General features: G+C 49.0%; 1 pseudogene; it reads left to right on the top strand.

The window, feature by feature from the left end:
• LOC120882208 overlaps positions 1 to 21,061 on the top strand; it is a 933,819-nt pseudogene extending 912,758 nt beyond the window's left edge.
• Positions 21,062 to 25,131: the final 4,070 nt, after the last annotated feature.

Genomic DNA, 25,131 nt, shown 5'->3' on the forward strand with positions numbered 1-25,131 from the left:
CATGAATCAGCCATAGGTACCCATATATCTCCTCCCTTTTGAACCTCTGACCCCTTTTGGGTGATAGAGGATCATCTCGTAGTGAAGACCTGGGGGTGCTTTATGGAGACCACGCTGAGGGAATGATGCTCGAACTGCGTGCAAGTACTTCAGTGGGTAGCCCCCAGTCTGTATGTTACCGAGAAATGTGATCCAGGTGCATGGTGTTCGCGTGGAGGGGTTAGGTACCTTTTCTGTGTTTCTCTTGTTGTCATGGGTTCCAGTAACCTGTATCATCTCTACAAATTATCTTGGGTGGTGGCACAAGCTGTATCTTTTCCTGCTTCAAACAGAAAGGTCTGGACGGCTTTGCTGAGAGGTTTCTTACTCTAGCTGTGGTGCTTCTGAGCAGCATCTGGCGATGAGCACAGTCCTTTCATCAGGGTAGTTCATGCCATGCAGGGTTCACGGGCCTGGTGTAGCTCTGCTGTCCTGCCTGGCAGGGCCATCTGGTCGCTGGATTCCAGGGAGGGCGGAGCCCACCTGCAGGGAGGCTCCCGTTCAGGATATCTGCACTCGGTCAGATACTCTCACTGCCCCATAGCCCCGCTTCTCTTGAACAAGACAGTCCTTTAAAGTGGCAGTAAGCTAGAACAAGGGGTTTTTTTGTAGTTGGGGGAAAGCATAGCTAATACATTATCAGATAAGATTCTGGTTATAATGTAAAGCCTGTGTGATTGCCATTTTCAAAACAGTCTGTTGTTAGCCAATTTTACACTTACCTCACTCCCTCAGCTGCCAGCTTTATGGGAAGAGGTAGGAGATGACGAGACTGCTATCAAATCTGAAACCTCGACCCCCACCATGCCCCGGTACCTTCGGCTGGACTGCCTGTCCACGGGCTCACTGCGCACAGCCAACCAAGAGGACATTAGGGACGCCCACAAGTAAGCGGCCTGCATGCGCGTCGTCAGTTTCAGGAGCCCTGCACCTCTTGTGTTGAAAGAGTTGCAAGGATGATTTTAAAGGAATACCATTGGGTTCAGTGCCCGTGTTTAGTGGTGAACTTCAGGTGCTGGGGAAGAAGAGCTCAGTGACCTCAGTGATTTTAGAAAATGTCCTTCTCTACAGATTGACACCTGTGGGAGCTTTCTTCATGCTCTTGAGAGAGGTCTGCCTGGCCTGGGGGACGTTCCTAATGGTGACGGCTCCGTGCCTCTCGGGTTCACTCTTGAGGGTCCCTCCCTTTTCCTCAGGGGTCTCCTCTCAGGAGACTCTGTCCCCTCCTGTGACTCACACTGCCCTCATTCAGACCGCCACCTGAGCTCCCATCCTGAGCCAGGCAGCATGCGCTGGAGGGCACGTGTGGTCACCTGACCAGCAGCCCTGCATGGTGACCATCGCTCTCTTGCCATGGCCAAGGACAGTCTCCCTGCAGGAGGCGGGGGGACCGCCCAGTGCAGGGGAGCTCGCTTTCTCCTGGAGCGTTGTCACCTGCCGAGCAGCGACCCTGAGGGAGTGTCGGGGCACCCTGTGCACCAGCTGGCCTGGAGTGAAGCCCTCCTCGGGGGAAAGGTCGAGGCAGAGGATCTCAGCTTCCCGGGGTGGTTTTCTTTGTCCGGGAGCCTGTATTGCTCGTGTGGAGTGTGTTTGGTGAAGGAGACTCCACTGTCTGCTGCGAGGTTGAGGCACGGGTCTTGCTGGGTGCCCATTTCTCTCAGTAGCTCTTGTGGAGGGGTGTGTGTTTGCACGAGGCTGCCAGTTAAAGGTTGTTTTCTCTCCCCAAAGCTCGACAGGCTCTGCGCACAACCCTGAGAACAACCCCAGCAGCAGCACCAGCAGGCAGGACTCGCTGCACAAAGCCCCGAAGAAGAAGGGCATCAAGTCCTCCATCCGCCGCTGGTTTCACAGGAAGGAAAAGGGCCGGCCTGAACACCCCGGCAGGGAGGCGTTAGCACCAGGTGGGTGCCTCACCGTTCAGAGGGAGGAGGGCCTGCAGGCATGTCCCTTCTGTGTCTCCCCCGTTGTCCCCACGAGGCTCCTGTCACTCATGCTGGGGGTCCTCCTGGGAGCGGGAGTGGAGGAGGCGTCTGCCTTCTCAGTGGGTCTGAGATGATCGGATGAGTTAATGAGTGGATGGGTGGATGGATGGATTAGTAAGTGGGTGGATGGATGAAGAGATGGCTGGCTGGATGGGTGGATGAATGATGCATGGAATGAATACAGCAGATGATTGTACTCCAATGCTAGAAACATATTCTACGCATTTGATTGAGTAGGAGCTGGACAATTATCGTTTCCTCCTAACAGTGACACGTGTTTGGAAAGGGCCTAAGTACTCCTCAGTGAGGGGTGAAATACAATCTGTGGACACCCCACAATGAACAGCCCGCCCTCCTTCCTGCCACTTTCACCAGGAGCTCATCATGGGTTCTTCCCATGCCCCTCATCCCACCCCACAGCCATGCAGGTCCTCCTGGGGTCCTCTCATCACAGAAGGTTATCATTAGGCCCTCAAATCACTTGGCTTCATCTCCTTGAGGACAGGGTATGTTCCTGCCTCTTCAGCCACAAATGTGTTGAGTTTTGTTTGTGCTGGGTGTGGGATTTACAGGGGTAAGTAGAGCAGGTGTGCTCTGGAGCACAGTTAAGTGGCAAGAGAGAAAAAGGAGCAGGTTGTTAAATGCTATCTGTATTATTGATAAATACAACCCTGATATGGATGGTGCATTGATTATATACTAGATGCTGAATGTGCCCCTTCCCAAGCAGGTGCTGCCCCCTCCCGATTTACAGAGTAGGACACAGGGACGGTCACGCGGTCAGGGAGCGGTGAGGGCAGGTTCACAGCCACGCAGCGGGTCCAGGCAATTTCCCGAGCCCCAGCCACCTCTCTGTTGGATGCAGCAGGATTGAGACAGTTGTATGGCATGATGATTCAATGGACATGAGTTGGAGCAAACTCCAGGAACTTGTGAAGGACAGGAAAGCCTGGAGTGCTGCAGTCCATGGAGTGGCAAAGAGTCGGACACAACTGAGCGACTGAACTAAAACCTGAGTGTGTGCTACCCTGCTTCAGTCGTGTGACTCTTTGTGACCCCAGGGACTGTAGCCCACTAGCTCCTGTGTCCATGGGATTCTCCAGGCAAGAATACCGCAGTGGGTTGCCATGCCCTCCTCCCGGGCATCTTTTCGACCCAGGAATCGAAACCACATCTCTCGTTATCTGTTGCATTGGCAGGCAGGATCTTCACCCTGGCACCACCTGGAAAGCCCCAGTGAACGCTGACAACTAGAAATGCAGAAAATCAGGGCTGCTCCTAATTTAAACTGGAAGAGCAGCAAGCACAGGTTGTAGAGACAAAAACACAGTATGAGCGACAACAGCACCCACAGAAACTAGCAGGAATGCATTCACCCACAGAAAGAAAACATCTGTGCCATTCAGAAGAGGAGCCCGTCAGCCCTTGCAGGAACATTTGGAACCGGAATGAAAACTGAGGCCATGGTCAGCAGTGCCCACCCACACGGCCCGGGTGACGTGGTGTCACTCACTGGGCTTCCCGCGTCCCCACAGCTGCTGGCGGTAATATCTCTGAGTGCCAGGCCAGGCAGCATCCCCGTGTGAGCTAAGGCATCACTGCTCTCCTTCCAGTGCGGCTGCGGGGCCCTCTGTGGGTGGCCACCCTCACCCCCTACCCTGCCACCCACTGGGTCCCGGCTCTCCCCCTGGGATCCTTTCAGCCCTTGAGCTTGGGTGTTCCCAGCCCTCTGCCACGCAGGACTGGGATGTGACTCAGGACGTAGGCTTGAGATGTCAAGGAGACCTTGAATCTGGAAGGACAGCACTGTGGGAGCAGGAGAGCAGGGCCCGCATGGGGAGGAAGCAGAGCTGGGGAACGTGCCCCCAGCCTCCAGTGCCTCCTGCATGAGTGCCTCTTTGTGCCTCTCCTTGGCCTGGACAAACCCCAGCTGCTGCTCTGCAGGTGATTCCTAAAGATGCACCTCCTGCAAGAGTGATTGTCCTGCTGCTCTGGGGCTGCCTGAGTGTGCTCAGGAGCGTCAGACAAGCGGGGCTGCCACGCCTCATACTGGAGGTGGGGGGCCTGATACTGGGGAAGGGTCGGAGGTGGGGGAGGGTCTGAGGGTGGGGGAGGGCCTGATGCTGGACTAGGATGTGATGGTGGACTAGAGCCGGATGCTGGCCTAGGGTCTGATGCTGGGGGAGGGTCTGATGCTGGACTATGGTCTGATGCTGGACTAGGGCCTGATGCTGAGCAGGTGACTGACGCTGGAGGAGGGCCTGATGCTTGGGAAGGCCTGATGCTGGGGGAAGGTCTTATGATGGTAGACAGCCTACTCCCAGATGTGCCTGGAGTTGAGGATAAATCTCTATGAGAAATCTTTTTTTCATATTTTCCTGACCACCTTGCTATGTTCTTTTTAACTTAAAGATAATTTTGTGCAATATCGCTTTTCTGCCATACGTCACCCTGAATTACCCGTAGGTGTCCGAATGTCCGGTCCCTCTTGAATCTCCCTCCCACTTCCCCTCAGTACATTCTTGTTTCTATGGATATGTGGATAATAGACTGTTGACTAACTTAACATTAAAAGCTCCCACACACAAGTGTGCACACGCACACTCCCTAGTGCATCATTCGGGTCCGTGTCAGGGTTGCCCTCAGCTCCACTGCCCTGGGAGCGACGGTGAGTCTTGACACCTGCACTTTGTTCCCACCCTCGGCCCGCTGCCCGCGCCTCAGTAGCAGAGGGGCCCTTTTCCCGCAGATGCTGAAGTTATGGAGCCTCTTGTCTCTGGAGCCAAGGGCATGAACACACCGTCGGTCATCCTCTGGGGACACCTACGCTTCAGCCCTGTGGACTTTGCATTTTATCCGTCCATTTCTCTTAACACAATGTCCGTGTGATGACACGGGCTCCCATTACCAGCTCTGGTCTGTTCTCAGTGAGAGTACAGCTTACCCTCTGCACTGTTTATTGGCCCTGGGAAATTTTGCTTCAGTACTTTATTGAAACAAAGCAATAAATAATCCTGTGATAAAAATAGTTCAAAAGTAGACTGTACATACTTTGTCACATGTTCGAGAAGTTCACAAAAGATTAATAGGAAAATAGAAGGATAACAATGAATTGTACAAGTAACTTAAAGGCGGAACCCACATGTAAAGAGACATGCTGTCTGTGTCTACCGAGATACCAGCTGCATAATAAATATCGCACCATGACCTGGGTGCATCTCTTGCTGGCTTTTTTAATGTGCCGCTGAAAGAGTAAAAGTTAAATTGGATACTTATACAATCCAGAGCGGCTGTGTCAGCAGAATCTAAAAGTGTACGCCTAGGGCCATTCTTTAAACATGTTTCCAAACAGAGGTAAAAAGATGATTTACATACAAAGAAGGCCTTTGTCAGAGCTGCGCTCCACTGTGTGTCTGGGAAGTGGCACCTCCACTGTCCAGCTCCATGGCTCCGCGGCAGGTGTAGGCCATCGCGATTGGTCCCTGAAGCGTCTCACCGGAGAGGAGGGATCCGGGTCCACAGAGACTAGGTTACGGGAGAGATTTTCATAGTCTTCTTCTAGTCATCCTTTCAGCCCAAATTTCATTAGAAGCTCACATTTCACACCTTCTTCATTCACCCCATTGACTGACAGTGTGCAAGGGACCAACCACGGTGAGGACGGGGGGAGGACAGGAAGGTGGACGCTGCTGTCACTGAATTTGGACTCGGCCATCCTCCCAGCGGGGAGAGTCCTTGAGGGGCAACTGGTGTGGCCTGAGAGCGACCCTACTGTTCTACGAAAGAGCTCTTGTGTGCTGCCGGCCACACACACATCTCTACAAGCATGGGTGTCAATCTAATGCTCTGAGAACACACATGGGTCTCGGTTTATTAGTTGCAAGAATATGCTAATATTCAACCAGACAAGAACTTGAAAACAAACCACCATGACTGTTAAACGTTTATAAACAGGTGTTAGGATTCACTGTAGAGCACTGCCCCTTGGGCATGCAATGGCACTAGAGAGCCCTGAAACCTGGGAAGCAGGCCATTCCAGCTCATCCCCATTCTAGCCCAGGGCTGCACACGCCATCCGACCTGTCACCTACCGACCGGCTGCATCTTCTTTGGCTGCACCCAGGGCAAGGGCAGAGAGGACGGGACCCAGAAGTTTGTGGGCAGAGTCTCTGCGCACCCAGCAGCTAAGCCACAGACATCATTTGGTCTGGATTTTTTCCTCCAAGAAGGTGCCTTCCTAAAGCTTTTATCTACGTTTTGAAATTACAGGACAGAGAAAAGACAGACTGTAAAACAAAGAACCAAAACAAAAAGCCACTAGCCCTTTAAAATGGCTGAGTTTGTACTGCCCTTTGTCCACGTGTATTTGACCCATTTGTGATGACCATGTGACTGATCTGCCCAAACTGGGAACAGAGGAGCATGGCACAAGGTGGGGTAACACACGTACCAGGACCCTGACTGCACCCTAACTGGACCGCCCTGGCTACCCGGGTGGACGTTCCTCCTGACAGTTAGCAGGTTTCACTTCATGGAAACATTTTCAAGCTGTAACGAGGTCTGTCTCACGCTGGGACAGAGCCAATGGATGCTTCTTCAGGTGTCCATTCTCCTTGTCAAATCAAGTGTCCTTAAGGTCCAATGAAGACAAGAACTATAGTGTGGCCCTGAGCAGCCAACGGAATGGGCAAGGCCTGGAGAGGCCAAGGGTGGGAGGCCACCGAGGCCTCCGCACCCCTCAGCCAACCGCCTCCTCCCCCAGGTCCCGCAGGCATGCACGGCTGGCCACTAGGGGTCCCGGAAGCCCTCCAGGCTCCCTGGCCTGGCCAGGCGGTTGCTGGCTGGGGGTTTTGCATGGTTCTGGGGCATGGCGGCGTCTGCAGACCAGAGTCCAGTTCGCGGGTCGTGCGGCTCCAGTAGAGCGTGCGCACCCGGTGGAGAGGTGCGGCCGGCTGGCCCGACCGGTAGGTCAGAGCCAAAGGGAGGCGCCGCGCAGGGCTCTTAGGGCACCTAGTGGCAGCAGTCTCCATCTCCAGGCATAGCATCGTGAACGCGCCCGATCGCTTCTGTTCTCGGAAGCTAAGCAGGGTCGGGACTGCTTTAGTCCTTGCATGGGTGATCGCCTTGGAATATCGGGTGCTGTAGGCTTTTTTTCTTCCCCTCTGCTTTAGCCCCCACCCCCCGTCTGGGTGGCCACGGCCCCGCCTCCCGTCTGCAGATCTGGCTTGCTTGTGTGCAGCCTGAGAGCTCCTCTGCATTAGGCCATCAGGAAACCAGATGACCGGCCCTTGGGTCTCCGTCTGGGCCTCCCTTGCCTGCCTCAGGCAACCCCGGGGGCTGCACCTGCACCAGCCCCAGCCCCAGCCCCATCCCCGGCCCCAGCCCCATCCCCGGCCTCGCAGGCAATCGTGGGTGCTCGCCCACACACAGATACAAGTGCACAGATGGTGCCTGGATCTTGCTGAGTTCTACTTTGGGTGGATCTATGCCTGGGAGTGGGACTGCTGAAGGATCTGGTACTGCTCGTTTTCCTTTCTTCAGGGACCTCCATACTCTTTTCCACCGTGGCTCTACCAACTCACAGTCCTACTAACAGTGGAGGCGAGTTCCCTCTTCTCCACATCATCTCCAGCATTTGTTATGGACAGACTTTTCCATGAGGACTATTCTGACTAACGTGAAGCGGTACCTCCTTGTAGTTTTGAGTTGAGTCTCTCCAATCATTCCTGATGTTGAGCAAGATGACCTTTTTCAAATGCAGATCCAATTCTATCACCTACCTCCCTGCTCAAACTGCTCTTGTATTTCCCCATCAATATTTAATATACGACCAAATCCCGTCGTTGCTTGGTCCCCCACTTTCTTCTCTGATCTCTTGTCACTGGGATGCCCTCTGCACTCTTTTGGTTACATCCCATAGGGCATTTTTCATTTCTTGACTGTCCTAAGGTTCCCTTGTCACATAGCCTTCCAAGATGCTATTTTTCCTGCCTGGAATTCATCCTGCATCTCAACCCTGGTGTACGTTGGTTCCACCTATGGCTCTCAACTCAATGATGACTCTGAAAAGCCTTCCCTGACACCCAGCTTTTGGTGAGGGAAGAGGCCCCTGTAGAAGTTCTCAAAGTATCTGCCTGTTATTTATCACTGGATTGGTGTCCATGAAAGCAGGAACTGTATGTCTCCTCTCAGCATTCTATTTCCAAAAACGGATTCCATGCCTCCTAGCTCATAGTAGGTGCTCAGTTTTTATTCAGTGTGTGAAAGACAGAAAAGTGCTTGGAAGCCTCAACTTTGCACTTGGCTCAGCACTGTTGATCTCTTTGTATCTTTGTCGATTCAATTCTCTTCTTTCTTCTGGTGATGTGCACACTATATTCAAGGCACAATCGAAGGCCTGAAGACAGCAATAAACATAGGTTCTTGCTTTCAAGGAACTCGTACAGCAGGTTTCCACCATTTAGGGTTTTTAGAATGCTTTAGAACCATGTCAACTCTTAGTATTGTCCATTTCCATTTCAAAGAAAGGTCATGTTACTTACATAACAAGGGGGGAGACCTTCCAACTTTGAGTCCAATACTGATACCTTTACCATTTCAGGCAACCCTTGTGGTTCCTTCTGTAGGTTTGTGGCTCTTCCAGAAACGTGAAAATCTTGCATAGGCCTCAGACTTTTGTGTGGTTTGGCATCAACAAGAAAGTTTCCCGTGATACATTCCAGAGCACCACCTCAAACAGTCAGTAGTGAATGGAGTGGATTGCAGGAATATGCATTGAGACCCAGCATCACTGGTGATTCTGTGGCTACAGACTCAATGCAGTGGGCAGGGCCTGGACTGTCCACTGGGTCTGAGGTGGAATGGAAAGAAGGGCTTCCCCACCACTGTTTAGAGCCTTGTGACTAGAAACGGTCCCCAAACAACAATCAGAGAATCAGAATCCCAGATCGTAGCCCATGAGATGAAGGAACGAAGCGCCTGGGTGAGATGGAGCCAAGGGGAAAGGTTTCTCTTTTTCTCTCCACCTCTACTCCTTTCTTCCTTGAGGCCTTAGGGATTCATCATGGAGATTTGAAATAAAGCTCACAAGAGTCCTATTTGTGGAATACAGATTTTGCATTGAACCAACTCTAAAAAATGAAGGGAGTTTAACCTGCCACATGTTTCTTTCAAATAAAAGGCAATTGCTTTTCAATTGTGGGGTTTCTCCGTTGCCTTGTTTGAGTAGCCTTAACAGTAAAAACAAACGAAAACTAAAGAAAGATTCAAGGATAGCAACAAAGGACACCTTCCGTTTCTGAAATCATCTTTCCACTTAGTAGCACACGAGGTCTTTTCTTTGTATTTTGACTAGGGAATTAGCAGGCTCCTGGCTCGGATGGGAAGGCATCCGCCTGCAGGAGACTCGGGTTTGATCCCTGGGTCGGGAAGCTGCCCTGGAGAAGGATATGGCAACCCACTCCAGTATTCTTGCCTGGGAAATGCCATGGACAGAGGAGCCTGACGGGCCGCAGTCCATGGGTGGATCCGAGTTGGGCACAGCTGAGCAACTAAGAACAGAAGTATCTCCAAGGCCCACACTCAAGTGTGTGTGTGTGTGTGTGCGTGTCGTGGCGTGTCGTGTCTGTCTGTCTGTCTGTCTGTCTGTATCTCCCTCTCACCGTCTTGCAGTCTGTCTCGGAAGCTTCGTCTCTTTCTGCCTCTGTCTCTCCCGACAGCCGGCCACCGGTCCGTTGCTCTGGCCCCAGCCTCTCCCAGGTGCTATGGCTCTGGCTGATGAGCTTGCGCCGGAGGCTGTCTCCCTTGGCGTGGGTGCGTGCCAGTGTCTGTGCGTCTGTCGGTGTGCCTGCCTGTTGCTCTTCTGCTCTCTCGGGCAAGTTGTGTGCTTGGCGGGCGGCCTGGGGACAAGGGGGCATGGGCTCGGGAGGGCGAAGGGGCAGAGCTGAGGCGCTCCGGGCGACCGCGCCTCCGTGGCTCCCCGTGGGTCTGGGCACCGGGCAGGTGCCGCGCAGGATGGGTGCTCAGGGCTCCGGCTGCACTGCGCCTAGGCCCGCAGGAGGCTCCCCGGCCTGCGGGCCGCGGGGAGCCGGGGGTTGAGGTGAGGTCTGGGGTCGGGCAGCGTCGGGGCTGGAAGTCAGACACCTCCGGGGCCACGTGGCCCTGAGCAGCAAACAGGATGGGGGGATATTCCCCAAGTCATTTTTCTCATCTTCCCCCTGAGCAGACCAGAGTGGATCAGTTCAGGGTTCTCATACCTTGCTTCAAATTTATCATGAGAGCTAATGTAATTTTAGTACATTGGAGGGGGGAGTTCTCTTAACTTAGATTTTTGTCCACACTAACTTTGTGTGGGATCTTAGTTCCCTGACCAGGGATTAAAACCCGTGACCCCTGCAGAAGTGCAGAGTCTTAACTGCTGGGCCCCTGGGGAAGTCCACTCTAACTTCTGACTGAACTGGTGGAATTCTGATGTGCCTTAGCATGTTTCCGGCTATAGAGTGAGGCTGAGAGGACTTATGGCCTGTAGTCGAGCATGAGGTTGAAGGTGCTCCTTTGGCCCCGCGCTGCAGCTGTTGCTGGATCACCTGGAGTTCCTGGTTTCCCGGTATGCGCTGTCCCTCCAGATGCCAGCAGGCTGGCGGCAGATGCAGTCCCCAGCCGGCATGACCAGCGAAGTGGAGGTGCTCAGGGGGCTGAAATTGCTCTTTTATCACCACAAGGCCCTGGATGAGAAGGTAGCAGCCCCCCAACCGTCCTGGATTTGTATACTTGCTGCCTTGTTACATGGATGATGCACGTATTTATGTAACTAGTTGACTTTTGAGCCCCTTGAATTCTTGTATATACATTTTTTTTTCTGTAAGAAGTCAGAGTTTTATATGGTTAAAAAGCGTTGCCTGCATACAGTTATGTCTGAATCTTTGCAACCCTGTGGACTGTAGCCCACCATGCTCCTCTGTTCATGGGGCTTCCCAGGCATGAATACTGGAATGGGTGGCCATTTTCTACTCCATGGAATCTTCCCGACCCAGGGATCGATCCTGCCCTCTTGCATCGGCAGGCGGATTCTTTACCACTGAGCCACCTGGAAGCCCCCAGTTAAAAAGTATAAGTTGGCATGAATGTCTCGAGATTTATTATATTCTGTACATCAACTTGCAGTTAAAAGTGGATAATAGAATTAATTTAGGATAACATTTTCTTCTCTCAAGCTTAGAATTTAAAGCTGTTAACAAGAAGATTTTCTTGACGTGAAGATCAATGAGAGACATTAAAGGTATTCTGTTACAGTATCCATGTATTAGGGTGAGTGTAAACTAAGACGTGTACTAATGTATATACACATATCAAGACACAGTGACTCGGCCCCTTTGAGTTGAGAGCGCGGTTACGCGTAGCACTCGAAAGGTGTAGTTTGTTAGAAGAAAAATTAGGTGCCAACATAAAGAGGTAAGTTTGATCAGTCATCGTGTAATTTCAGTTGAGGGTTTGTCATTGGAATCCTTTCATTTCAAAAAGAATGAAGGCTGTAGTGGTGGGCATCAGATGTTCTTTCTCTTTCTGATTGAGGACCCACCCACCTGGGTTGTTTTAATGACTAGTAAACTAGCCTTGTGGCTCAGAGCTGCAGGATGTCTTCAGTACCCCTTTGTCCAGGAGAAGACAAATTCTGCCTCTAATCACCTGGTGGTATTCGGGATGGATAGCGTCACCATGTATTTTCTTTTTATGTTGTTTTCAGTTTCTAGTTGAGTTTTTCCAGGTGGAGTTTGGCTGTCTTTACTTATTTCTTGACTCTGATTCAATTTTGTGGTTTATCCACAGTCAGGGCTTCCATGTAAAATTGGGTTCAGTTCCTGATAGACTTGAGCTGCCCTGAATGTCGCTGACAAGTCATGGTCCTCTCGTGCCCCGGTGCAGACCGTGAAGGAGCAGGATTGGAAGCGTGCGCAGCAAGCCAGCGTTCTGGCTGACGTGGCCCAGGTGTTCAAGAGTGACGAGGGCATGTCTGACGGCGAGGACCACAGGGTCACCCTCTTCAGCTCGGCCACTCAGCTGTCATCCAGCGGGCAGGCCGATGCCAAGACCCTGACTGTGAGGTTGCAGGAGCAGCTGGACGCCATCAATGAAGAGATCAGGTGGGTGATCCCAAAGTCAGCTCCCCGGAAACTCGGTTTCTCTGAGGAGCTGCCTTCTCCTAGGGAGGTCTGAGTGTTCCATAGTAAGAAACCTGACCTCAGGTCTGCTTCAAGAACTTTCAGTTTTGAGATTGCCTTGATTATAGAGCTCGGTTAGCTGGGGCGTTCTGTCCACGGTGTGGTGTCAGCACTGTGTCGGGGGGGTGCTGTGGGGTGTCCCCCCTCAGCTCTGAACCCCAAGGTGGGTGAGGTGCCGAGGCAGTGTCGCCTGCTGCCCGTGCACCCTCCTGTGTCCCTTGGAGCCCACCACGTTCTGGTGAAAGGCCACCTAGAACAGAAAAGCTCGGGTTTGGGGGTTGGCCAATTCCCAGTCAGATCTGCATTTTCCTTTTTAACTTAAGTCAGTGTGAAGATTGGCTTGTTGTAAGACAGTGGTCCAAGGACGTGTGTTTGAATTTTTCTCATCTCATCAGTATCTTTAAGATGTTTTCTTTAGAGACTGTCTTGGCAGTTATAACAATTTACAAAACGGGATAGAATCCAAAGGCCGGCCTCGTGGTGAGCAGGGGGCCTTGGGTCTGGGTGCAGCCGAGTGGCTGGGTGCCCCGAGGCCTGCCTTTTGCCACACCCACATAGCTATGTCCGTGTCCCGAGTCCATGTTCAGAGTCTCCGCAGGCCGATGACCCTGCACAGGACCAGGCAGAGGCTTCTGCTCAGCCTGTTCTCATCATGGCAGCCCAGGCCGAGGTGCCCATTCCTGTCGGCCGAGTGCGTGGGGCTGGGAGAAAGGCAGGGGGTGAACGGGACAACCAGCAAATGCAGGTGGTGCTGCCTGCCCATTTGATGGCAAGACAGACAGCTTTGTCAGCCATGTTTGAGCACAGACGAGCTCACTAAGATGGACTTTCTGCATCCTTGCAGGAATATGGAATGGTTCTATATTAATATTTTTATTTTTACAGCAAGTTGTCAAGTAAAAGTGATTTTTCCTTATGCAACAAGTTGACTTGATGTAAATGGTAAATTCTATCCATCAACTTGTTTTCAACAGTGAAATACTTTCAAGATGTATAAGTAGAAGTGAAGCTGGAAAGTTTACTTCCTGTAAGAATCTTGTATTTTAATTTGACAATCATTTTCTTTGCATAATCGTGTATTTAAACTGCTATATAAAATCATCCATGACACATTAGGGGAGAAGAGCAGAAACTGTGAATTCTAGGTTAGTGCAGCACATTGACATGAATCCAGAAACTCACACAAAGCTGGTGCAGAACTTCATCAAGTGATGCGTTTGTACATATTCAACCTTAAATTAAAAAAAAAAAAAAAAGAAAGATCAACTCAGCACTTCATCTGGTCTGGAGACTTGTGTTTAGAAACTCCAGCTTGTTCATAACTTGCTGTTTTGATTGTACCGAGTTCCCGATTCCCAGTGGAAAAGACTTGCGGCACTGACGTGCATCTCTGCCCTGAGAGCAGGGAGGTAAAGGTTGTCAACATGAGGTATCTCCTCACAGGAAGAGAGTCGCCACCAGAGTCCCTTCAGAATGTTAGAGGAAAGAAGTGAAATCAAGCGTGAATGATCAGGGGCCAGTTTGTAAGACTCAATGCTAAGTTATTCTAAGTTTGAGAATCTTCAAAAGAGGAAAAGTCAACCTTTTGGCTGAGATGTTAGTTGAGCAACTGTTTCTGGAATTTGCTAATCATGACACGGAGTGCCAGCCCAATTTGTTGTCCAGACACGTACCTCTGCTGACAAAGGCAGGTGACGGGTTTTATTCTATTTTAGGTTGATGGAAGAAAAGGAGAACACGGAGCAGCGGGCTGAGGAGACTGAGAGCAGGGAGGGCAGGGGGAGCTTAGGCAGCCTCCATCGTTGTAAATCGGTGAGTTGCCTCAACCTGCATGCTGGCTCCTCAGGTGCCTGCTCCTGCCTGCCCCTGCCCAAGCCCAGAAGGAGGCAGCACAGCCAGGCACGGGAGGGAAACCGGCTGGGCATCATGACTCTGGTATGTGTCTGCCTCCTCCCTGCCGCATCCTTCCCCCAGGACATGGGTTTTCTTTGTTTGTTTTTTGGTCTTTCTCTTTTTACTTAGAAGAAATTCGGGTACATTTGCTGCACTCAGAGGTCTACAGTTTTTTAAACTGCCCAGTCTTTAATCATTCCACAATGGCCCAGCAATGAATTAGTCTTGATATTTGGACCACTACTTAGCATATCATCATGAACTCAGCCAGAGGCTGCCTCTGTAACGTTGGGCCTGGCCTGTGATGGGCACAGCCGCTTCAGGGAAGTTTCTGTTCTCAGGGAGCAGACAGCTTTGGGAAAGTAACCATAGGCAGCCCTCATGGCGTGGGAAAGCTGTGCAGCACATTTTCCATTGTGGCTGCCTGGCTGCAGGGTGCAGGGCATGCACTGGGAACAAAACCAAGAATCTACGCTGGTCTGCTTGCTGATGGACCTGGCCGCCTGCTCAGGCCAGCTCTGCGTGTGAAACCAGGTTAAGAGCCCAGTGCCCCAGGGCCCCAGGGAAGAGGTTGGGCTGCCTCACTTTTCTGAGTCTAAAACTGGGATGACGACCTAGGGCTTTTGGTGACAGAGTGTGTGGCTCTAAAGCACATGTTCCAGCTTTCTTGCGGGTTTAGCTTAGGTTTTGTGAGTGCATTGCTATTTACCCCATGAAATGACGTGTACAACACTCTGCTTTGTAACTGGACTTGTATTATCTCTTTTTTCTATGACCACCCATTTCATGTCAGCTGCATTGTTAGTCAGCTTATCATTAAATTAACCGTGAATCCTTTTAGTGGCCTGTGAAGTGGGAACTAATCCATTTTGTGGTCTTTTGCCACACTGTTTTTATAATTTGCATCATTGTCTAATTAGTTGCTATTTAAAATTCTTTGAGGATTTCTCTGTGGTTTCATGCTTGATTTCTTTCTGAATATTTGTTAAAGAACAGTTCTGTATGTTTTCCTTGCTGTTGGAGTGCTCTGGTGGTGTGTCTGTTTTCATCATTGGTTTAGATTTCCTGTCTCATCCTGTTGTCTGCTTAGTCGTCATCAATCCAGACCCCTCCCCCACCCGGAGGCTGTAGTTTCCCATCCATCTCCCCTCCCGCATCCCCCTACTTGCTGTGGTCATGGCTGTGCTTTGGTCCACAGCGTGTGTGCCCTTAGTCGGGTCTGTGCTTTGTCTTCATGTCTCATTAAATGGTGTTTTTCCCCCATAGCAGTAAGTTGAATTGGTGTATCACTATGCAGTTACAGGAGAAGGCAATGGCAACCCACTCCAATACTCTTGCTTGAAAATCCCACGGACGGAGGAGCCTGGTAGGCTGCGGTCCACAGGGTTGCACAGAGTCGGACGTGAGTGAAGCGACTTACCCACAGCATGCAGTTACAAACATAATGTAGATGGATCCTAAACTGCATATCATGTGTAATTCATAAATGAGATTGTGCTTACATAAAGAAATGGTCCTCTGAAGTGTAGAATTAATGGACTTTTAGGTATGCAGATGACACCACCCTTCTGGCAGAAGTGAAGAGGAACTAAACAGCCTCTTGATGAAAGTGAAAGAGGAGAATGAAAAAACTGGCTTAAAGCTTACCATTCAGAAAACGAAGATCATGGCATCTGGTCCCATCACTTCATGGGAAATAGATGGGGAAAGAGTGGAAACAGTGTCAGACTTTATTTTGTGGGGCTCCAAAATCACTGCAAATGGTGGCTGCAGCCATGAAATTAAGACGCTTACTCCTTGGAAGGAAAGTGATGACCAACCTAGATAACATATTGAAAAGCAGAGACATTATTTTGCCAACAAAGGTGCGTCTAGTCAAGGCTATGGTTTTTCCAGTGGCCATGTATGGATATGAAAGTTGGACTGTGAAGAAAGCTGAGCGCCGAAGAATTGATGCTTTTGAGCTGTGGTGTTGGAGAAGACTCTTGAGAGTCCCTTGGACTGCAAGGAGATCCAACCAGTCCATCCTAAAGGAGATCAGTCCTGGGTGTTCATTGGAAGGACTGATGCTAAAGCTGAAGCTCCAGTACTGTGGCCACCTCATGCGAAAAGCGGACTCATTGGAAAAGACTCTGATGTTGGGAGGGATTGGGGACAGGAGGAGAAGGGGACAACAGAGGATGAGATGGCTGGATGGCATCACCAAGTCAATGGACATGAGTTTGGGTGAACTCTGGGAGTTGGTGATGGATGGGAAGGCCTGGCGTGCTGCGATTAATGGGGTCGCAAAGAGTCGGACACGACTGAGCGACTGAACTGAACTGAACTGAACTGACACAATATCCTTTCTGTATTGGTGCTTCTATTTAAGAGTGTAAATCTCAGCAGCTTTTGCACAGTAAATGTCTCTATTAGACTCTTTGGAAAAGTATTCTTTATGGTTAATCAAATGTAAAGACTGTACCTGTGATCATGCTGGCTTTCATTCTTACATATTTTCACAGGGAACCTGTTTTAATGAATTTATTTTGAGAAGTTTTAAATTCTATGTCAAGATTTTACATTAATGTCCAATAGATGGTTAGATTTGTTCAATGTTAAAATAGGTATTATGGTAACTTCTTCATCAGTTAAATTACTAATTTAAAGTATAATATGTTTTTTATTAAGGGAAACTAACTTAAAGGGAAGCTTAACTGAGAATAGACCACTGTTAAGGCCCTTTGTTGTACAGAATCCTGTGCTTTAATAAATCATGATGTAATAGAATTGTATCTTCCTGAGTAATAATTTCTAGTGTTTCTCTAGTAAATCTTGAATAGCTTATTTAACTTCTGTGGTCAAAAAAAATGTTCTGTTTCTAGTCATGTGTTCTCTAATCTTCATGTCACTTACATTTTTGCCATCATTTTTGCATTCCTGTATTTGCCTATATGGATGCTTGAAATTTTAGCTTCAAAGTCGCAATGAATCTGGTTTCTCTTCATTTCTTTGCATGCATCTATCAGCCTAGTGATTTAAGGAAGCAGCGTCGAAAGGTAAACTATTTAGTAACTTACCAGGCCTTTGTTTCTCTGTGAAGTATTAAAGAGTCCTTATTGCTTAACGGGAATGAATACTGTGTGGTAATGTCCTGGTGAATAATTGATGTTTTAATGGAAGTAATGAAACTCACCCACCACTTAAACTGTGCTGATGGTTCTGTTGGAAATTGGTCATTCTTTGGGACAATGTGTAACAGTTTGCCTTTCTCCCTCTTGTTTGCCTTCTGATCATCTCATGCTTGTTTATAATAGACATAGTATTATTTATTATTTTTTAAAGTTTCTTTATTTATTTTTTTGGCCATTCTGCACAGCTTATGGGATCTCAGTTCCCCAGCCAGGGATCAGACCAGTGTCCCGGCAGTGAACGTGCCAAGTCTTAACCTCTGGACCACCATGGAATTTCCGCTTAGTGTTTTCTTACAAGTAATGACTGAATGAGAGCCATAGATGTTAGATTTGCGAGAAGCCAATTTAATGATGGTGGGTAGCAGTGTGCAGGAGACTCTGTGCGCCGGGCATGTGCTTTCCGAGTCTGTCTTCTCATCCCCAGGTGAGGTCCAGGCTGCTGCTCTCCCCGTTCAGGAGACATGGACACTGTGGCTTAGTGAGGCCGGGCACCCTGCCCAGGCTCTCATACCCAGCAGCGCGGTGCGGACTGGTCTGATCAGAGCCTGGACATGTATATGTGGTGCCGTCCAGCCTGCTTTCCTCCAGAGGCTCTCGTATCCATCACGGCATCCCTGATGGAGGGAGCCTCAGGAGGGAGCTCACTGCCTCTCCCCTCGGGTCACTTGGATGAGCCCCGGTTGTCGGAGTCCACTGCCCCAAGGGCTGGCCTTCCTTGTCCCTCTCCTGCTCTCAGCCCACTGACCGAGCACTCCTGGGCCTTCCCGAAGGACTGGGGCAGCCACGCTCCTGTTTAGGCAGCTCAGTGCCCCAGAGCCCTTCTGCTGGGCACAGCAGAGCAGCGCCGTCCCTATGGGGTTGGTGACCTGGATGTGCCGCTCGCCCGCTCTGTGGCCTGCTTTGCCCTCCTGTTAAGTGGACCCGGCACTGCCCATCCTGGCCACGTGGGCACCAGTGGGGCGGCTCCCATCCTGGTGGAGGGCTGCCAGGCTGCGGACCCAGAGGCCTTCCTCAGGAGGAGGCCCAGGGTAAGGGGCTGCCGTGGTCCCTGACCTTGAGGCGGGTGTTTGTCTCCACTGAGTCCATAGTCACCCCAGGTGTGTCACTTCCCTGCTCTGTTCGTTGTTTTCTGATTTCTAGAAATGCTTATTTTAACTTGAATTTGAGATTGATCCCTGTTCGGTTCCATGTGGATAATTTCTAGCCATTGTAACCTTCTGTTGTCAGAGGGTTCTTGTTGGAGCTCAGGGGAGGGTGCCCAGTTTATCCAGCTGCTGTTAAACAAGTTCAGCTGTATTTTGCACTAACTCACTTTGTTCTCACCAAGCTCCTGTGGGGCTGCACGGGATCAGTATTCTTTACAGAATCCCACTGAAAAGGCACAGGTTAGTTGGTTAAAACAACACACTGATTGTTTATAAAACTACATGCCATGCATGTGTCTTAAAACTTCCCCTGGCTTAACCACACACCGAGGTGTATCAGTGAGACCTGTCTGGACCCTGAGTGGTTAATCTGTTCCCCACACTGTCTTTCCTGTCCTCACACCCAGGAGCAGCAGAAAAGCTGGGAGTCCAGGAGAGATCACCTTTATTTTTTTTTCAATTAATTTATTTGTTAATTGCAAGGTAATTGCTTTACAGAATTTTCTTTTCTGTCAAACCCCAACATGAATCAGCCATAGGTACCCATATATCTCCTCCCTTTTGAACCTCCCACCCCTGTAGGGTGATTCAGGATCATCTCGTAGTAAAGACCTGGGGGTGCTTTCTGGAAACCACTCTGAGCGAATGACACTTGAACTGCATGTAAGTACTTCAGTGGGTAGCCCCCAGTCTGTATGTTACCGAGAAATGTGATCCAGGTGCATGGTGTTCGCGTGGAGGGGTTAGGTACCGTTTCTGTGTTTCTCATGTTGTCATGGGTTCCAGTAACCTGCATCATCACTACAAATGATCTTGAGTGGTGGTACAAGCTGTATCTTTTCCTGCTTCAAACAGAAAGGTCTGGACGGCTTTGCTGAGAGGTTTCTTACTCTAGCTGTGGTGCTTCTGAGCAGCATCTGGCGATGAGCACAGTCCATTCACCAGGGCAGTTCATGCCATGCAGGGTTCATGGGGCCTGCGTCGCTCTGCTGTCCTGCCCTACAGGGCCATCTGGTCGCTTGATTCCAGGCAGGGCAGAGCCTGGCTGCAGGGAGGCTCCCGTCCAGGGTCTCTGCGCTCAGTCAGATACTCTCGCTGCCTCATAGCCCTGCTTCTCTTGAACAAGACAGTCCTTTAAGATGCATTAAGCTAGAACAAGGGTTTTTTTTTGTACTTGGGGGAAAGCATAGCTAATAGATTTCCAAATAAGATTCTGGTTATAATGTAGAGCCTGTGTGATTGCCATTTTCAAACAGTCTATTGTTAGCAATGTTACACTTACCTCACTCCCTCAGCTGCCAGCTTTAAGAGAAGAAGTAGGAGATTTCAAGACCACCATCAACTGTGAAACCTCGACACACGCCACGCCACGGTCCCTTCGGCTGGACGGCCTGCACATTCGGTCACTGTGCACAGCCACCCATGAGGACATCAAGGACGCCCACAAGTAAGTGGCCTGTGTGCATGTCGTCAGTTTCAGGAGCCCTGCACCTCTTGGGTTATAAGAGTTGCGAGGATGATTTTAAAGGAATACCATTGGGTTCAGTGCCTATGTTTAGTGGTGGACTTCAGGTGCTGGGGAAAAAGAGCTCAGTGACCTCAGTGATTTTAGAAAACGTCCGTCTCTACAGATTGGCTCCTGTGGGTGTTTTCTTCCTGCTCTTGAGAGAGGTCTGCCCGGCCTGGGGCACGTTCCTGACGGTGATGGCCCCCTGCCTCTCGGGTTTGCACTTGAGGGTCCCTCCCTTTTCCTCAGGGGTCTCTCAGGAGACTCTCTCCCCTCCTGTGACTGACATTGTCCTCATTCAGACCACCACCTGAGTTCCCGTCCTGAGCCAGGCAGCACGCGATGGAGGGCACGTGTGGTCACCTGACCAGCAGCCCTACATGGTGACCATCGCTCTCTTGCCACAGCCAGGGACGGTCACCCTGCAGGAGGCGGGGGGAACTGCCCAGGGCAGAGGAGCTCGCCTTCTCCTGGAGTATTGTCACCTGCTGAGCAGCGACCCTGAGGGAGGGTCGGGGCGCCCTCTGCACCAGCTGGTCTGGAGTGAAGCCCTCCTCGGGGGAGCGCTCGAGGCAGATAATCTCAGGTTCCCAGGGCGGTTGTCTGTGTCCGGGAGCAGCATTGCTCGTGTGGAGCGTGTTTGGTGAAAGAGAGTCCACTGTCTGCTGCGAGGTTGAGGTGCGGGTGTTGCTGGTGCCCGTTTCTCTCAGTAGCTCTTGTGGAGCGGTGTGTGTTTGCACGAGGCTGCCAGTTAAATATCGTTTTCTCTCCCCAAAGCTCAACAGGCTCTGAGGACAGCCCCGAGAACAACCCCAGCAGCAGCACCAGCAGGCAGGACTCGCTGCACAAAGCCCCGAAGAAGAAGGGCATCAAGTCCTCCATCCGCCACTGGTTTCGCAGGAAGGAAAAGGGCCGGCCTGAACACCCCGGCAGGGAGGCGTTAGCACCAGGTGGGTGCCTCACCGTTCAGAGGGAGCAGGGCCTGCAGACATGTCCCTTCTGTCTCTTCCCTGTTGTCCCCACGAGTCTATTGTCACTCATGCTGGGGGTCCTCCTGGGAGCAGGAGTGGAGGAGGCGTCTGTCGTCTCAGTGGGTCTGAGATGATCAGATCAGTTAGTGCGTGGATGGATGGATGAAGAGATGGCTGGCTGGATGGGTGGATGAACAGAGCATGGAATGAATAAAGCAGATGATGATTGTACTCCAGTGCTGGAAACATATTCCCAGGTCCCCTTCAACGAAAACCTGGGACAAATTCCATCTTATACCTGAAACCCTCAACATCAGGCAGTGCTGCCATTGATATACCAGCTTTGTTTTTAGAAACTATGAAGTTAATGAGCTCTATTTAAATTCAAATTCACGTGAATTGAAAAATATTAAATATATAATTATTTAAATATAAATATAATTTGAATATAATTGTTTGCTAATCTTAGACATGTCTTAAGTCATAAATATTATATAATATTTTATTATGCCTAGGTTTAAGGTAAACTAAATTTGTCAACAAAAAGGTAACTCTTTATATATATATATATATATGTATAAATGAGATAAAAACTTTTAGATAAACATATTTTTAATAGAATAATCTATTATTAGAATCTGTTATTATAATCTATAATCTCTTAGGATTGGAACAACTTAAATTTCTAGACTTGTACTAAACTAAATAATAAAAGTTTATTAAGTAGCTAGGTCATTTCCAAATAAAATAAGATTTTAAAACATTAATTACTAAACATTAACTTCCTCTTACAAAAGGTTTTTCTTACAGAGAAACTAAAGAGATTTTAAACAATTAATAAATATATTTTATAATGTATAATATATTGATATATATAAATATAGATTTATATGTAATAGATACAAATTATAATATGATATAATATATTCACCAATCTATAAAATGCTAATATACAAGACACTTATAGTTGCTAAGGATAAGTAAGATATATGCTTTTAATAAAAAGATACAAGATATGACATACTCAGATATATATTCCACATTTTTCATGGGGGCCACTGCTCATTTAACAAACAACAATTATTAAAATAACTTGGAAGAATGACGAGCCTATTTGGACAGAGCAGTGGCCCCTCACGAAAGAGAAATTACAGGCGGCTAAGGAACTTATAGATATACAACTAGAATTAAAACATATTGAAGAATCTTGTTCTCCTTGGAACTCTCCTATTTTTGTCATAAAAAAAAATCTAACAAATGGCGTCTCCTAACAGACCTTAGAAAGGTTAATGCATCTATGAAACCTACGGGTGCATTACAACCAGGACAAGATTGCTTTTTTAATATACCTTTACACCCTTTAGACCGAGAGAGATTCGCTTTCTCTCTCTCTTATCCTAATCATATTAGACCTCATAAATGGTACCAATGGACTGTACTGCCACAAGAGATGATGAATTCTCCCACCATGTGTCACTACTACATAGCCAAAGCCTTTGGGACTATGAGAAAGCAATTTCCTAACTTTCTTGTTATTCACTATATGGATGATATATTGTTTTCGGCTCCATCTGTCTTAAAAACTGAACACATGTTTGATATAGCTCAACTATGCTTTAAAAACTCTAGATTAGTCATTGCCCCTGAAAAAATGCAAACCTCTACACCTTACCATTACTTGGGGTTCGTTGTTAATAGGCAACGCATTACTCCGCAACTAACTCAGATCTGTGCTGATAAATTATCAACCTTAAATGATTTTCAAAAGCTCTTAGGTGATATTAATTGGATTAGACCTTCTTTAGGCATTGCTCATTATCAACGGAATCACCTACTTAATACTTTAAAAGGAGATCCTGATTTAAATAGCCCTCGTTCACTTTCTCAAGAGGCATGAGAAGAACTCTGTTTGGTGCAAAATAAATTGCAAAAACAATTTCTTACTCGCATCAAAATAGATTTACCTCTAGAATTGTTTATACTCCCCTCTCATTCTCTTGTTCTCTCTTATTGCCCAACAAGAACACGCAGTAGAATGGATGTATACCCGTTTTAGGGAAATAAAGTCATTTACACCCTACCTTGATTTAATTGCTCTAATCATTATCAATGGAAGAATTAGGACTAAACCTCTCATTGGCTCCGATCCTCATAACATTGTAATACCTATCAATAAATACATATTACAGGTATTCCTTATAATCCACAGACACAAGACATAGTCAAAACAGACATCACACACTACAGTTACAAATAAGAAAATTTAAAAAGGGGGAATACACAGGCACACGACTGTCTTCCTTATCTAAAGCAGACTTTGCTAGATTCTAACATGTTTTCTAAATCTATAGCTATTGTTAATACAGCTTTATTTGTTTTCAATTTTTTAACCTCTTCTTAAGATTCGACCCAAGGAGGCCCCCGGCATTCAAAATGGAGATGAAACAAGAACCCCAGGAAGAAGAAATTCCAATATGGGCTATGTCTGTTCTAAAGAACTCCAGAAAGCACCGTCCTTGGCGGCATCACCCCGATGATCTCCTCACTTGGAGACAAATAAAAACCCTACTAATCAAGCTGAAAATCTGGTCTCTCAACAGGGATTGCCTCCGAGTCCTGAATACATTCTCCAGGCAATGCTTAGTCTTTTGGCCTGTACCTCCCCCAGCTCGAGCAGACTAATACCCAACCCCCCTCTATTACAGGTGGTCGAATGGATGGAGAGAGGACCAATCATTCCAACTAATGACTCTATACATATGCTTTCTCCCTAGTACATGAAGGGGCCCTCACACCCTGGGCAGGAAAGAAAACTAATGAACATTTCTTTAGGCTGTGAAGTCCTTCCCTTGTGCATGGGCCCAGCAAAATTGTGCATAAACATCAGCCGACAAATTTGGGCTGACAAATTTGGGCTTTCGTCCTGCCTCCAAAAGAAGACTTTCAGACATTGCTTGGATTATTTACTGCCCTTTCTTTGTCTGTATACCATGTTTATACTACTGAAACTTTAGGGAAAGAGTTAGGGAAAGAACAAAAAACTTTATGCAAAGGGTTTACTTATAAAAACTCCACTTATACTCCCATTCTTTGGGACAAATGTCAAACCAAATCAAGAAAATCAATGTTTGTAGCTAATCATACAGTTGGTGATTGGGGACCCCATGGTGTGTGGTTATCTGACTGCTCCGATGATATTAACAACACTGTGTGTGATATGGAAGGTCACTGACACTCGATGGAACATTACTATGACAAAGGACTTCTTGAGTGGCTTGACCATAGATTAGCCCCACCTCGTCCTAGGATCGTCCTCGATAAACAGAGTGGGCCTGAACAATGGGCCATTTGGAAACTTGCTGCGAGCACCAGAGCACGGAAGAACTTGGAACTTGGACCGGACATTTCATAGGACCAGCCAGATGACGGCGGGCACGCGGCAGGCACAGTCCCCAGCCGGCATGACCAGCAAGGTGGAGGTGCTCAGGGCACTGAAATTGCTCTTTGAGCACCACAAGGCCCTGGATGAGAAGGTACCAGCCCCCTGGCCGTCCTGGATTTGTACACTTAGTGCCTTGTTTTGACCTCACCGATTGCCCGGAAGTGCTGTGTTCCCTCCCTCTCAAAACAAGGCTGTCTAAGGCTTCCTTTCCCCCTTAGAGACCCTCCGACAGCTCTCTAAGGCACGAGGAAGACCTGGCTAAGGTGATCGCGCTCAGGAAGTCATACACAAGCAGTCACAGGAGCAGAGCCAGTTGAAGGGGCGCCTGGCAGCTCTCTCTGCCCACGTGACAGAGCTGGAGGAGGACCTGGACACGGCCAGGAAGGACCTCCTCAAGTCTGAGGACGTGAACATGAAACTGCAGCAAGACGTCTGAGAAGTGAGTGACGGCGGCCATGTCTGTCGTCCTGAGGTGGACTGTGGGCCCCTTCTTCTCCCGGGGATCTCAGCCTTGGGATGGCTGCGTGAGTAAGAGCAGAGCACTGGAGAGACTGCAGCTGGCTGCCTCCTCGCCTCTGCGTCGACGTCTCTGGGGTAGAAGTGGCCTGGTCCACACGGTCTGTTGGCAGTGCACCCTCCTGTGTCCCTCAGAGCCCCCCACGTTCTGGTGAAAAGCCGCCTGGTGAAAGCTGGGGTTTGGGGTTGGCAAATTCCCACTCAGATCTGCGTTTTCCTTTTTAACTTAAGACAGTGTGAAGATTG

Source organism: Oryx dammah, unplaced genomic scaffold, assembly GCF_014754425.2.
Source record: "Oryx dammah isolate SB20612 unplaced genomic scaffold, SCBI_Odam_1.1 HiC_scaffold_2, whole genome shotgun sequence".
NCBI classification, from domain to species: Eukaryota; Metazoa; Chordata; class Mammalia; order Artiodactyla; family Bovidae; genus Oryx; species Oryx dammah.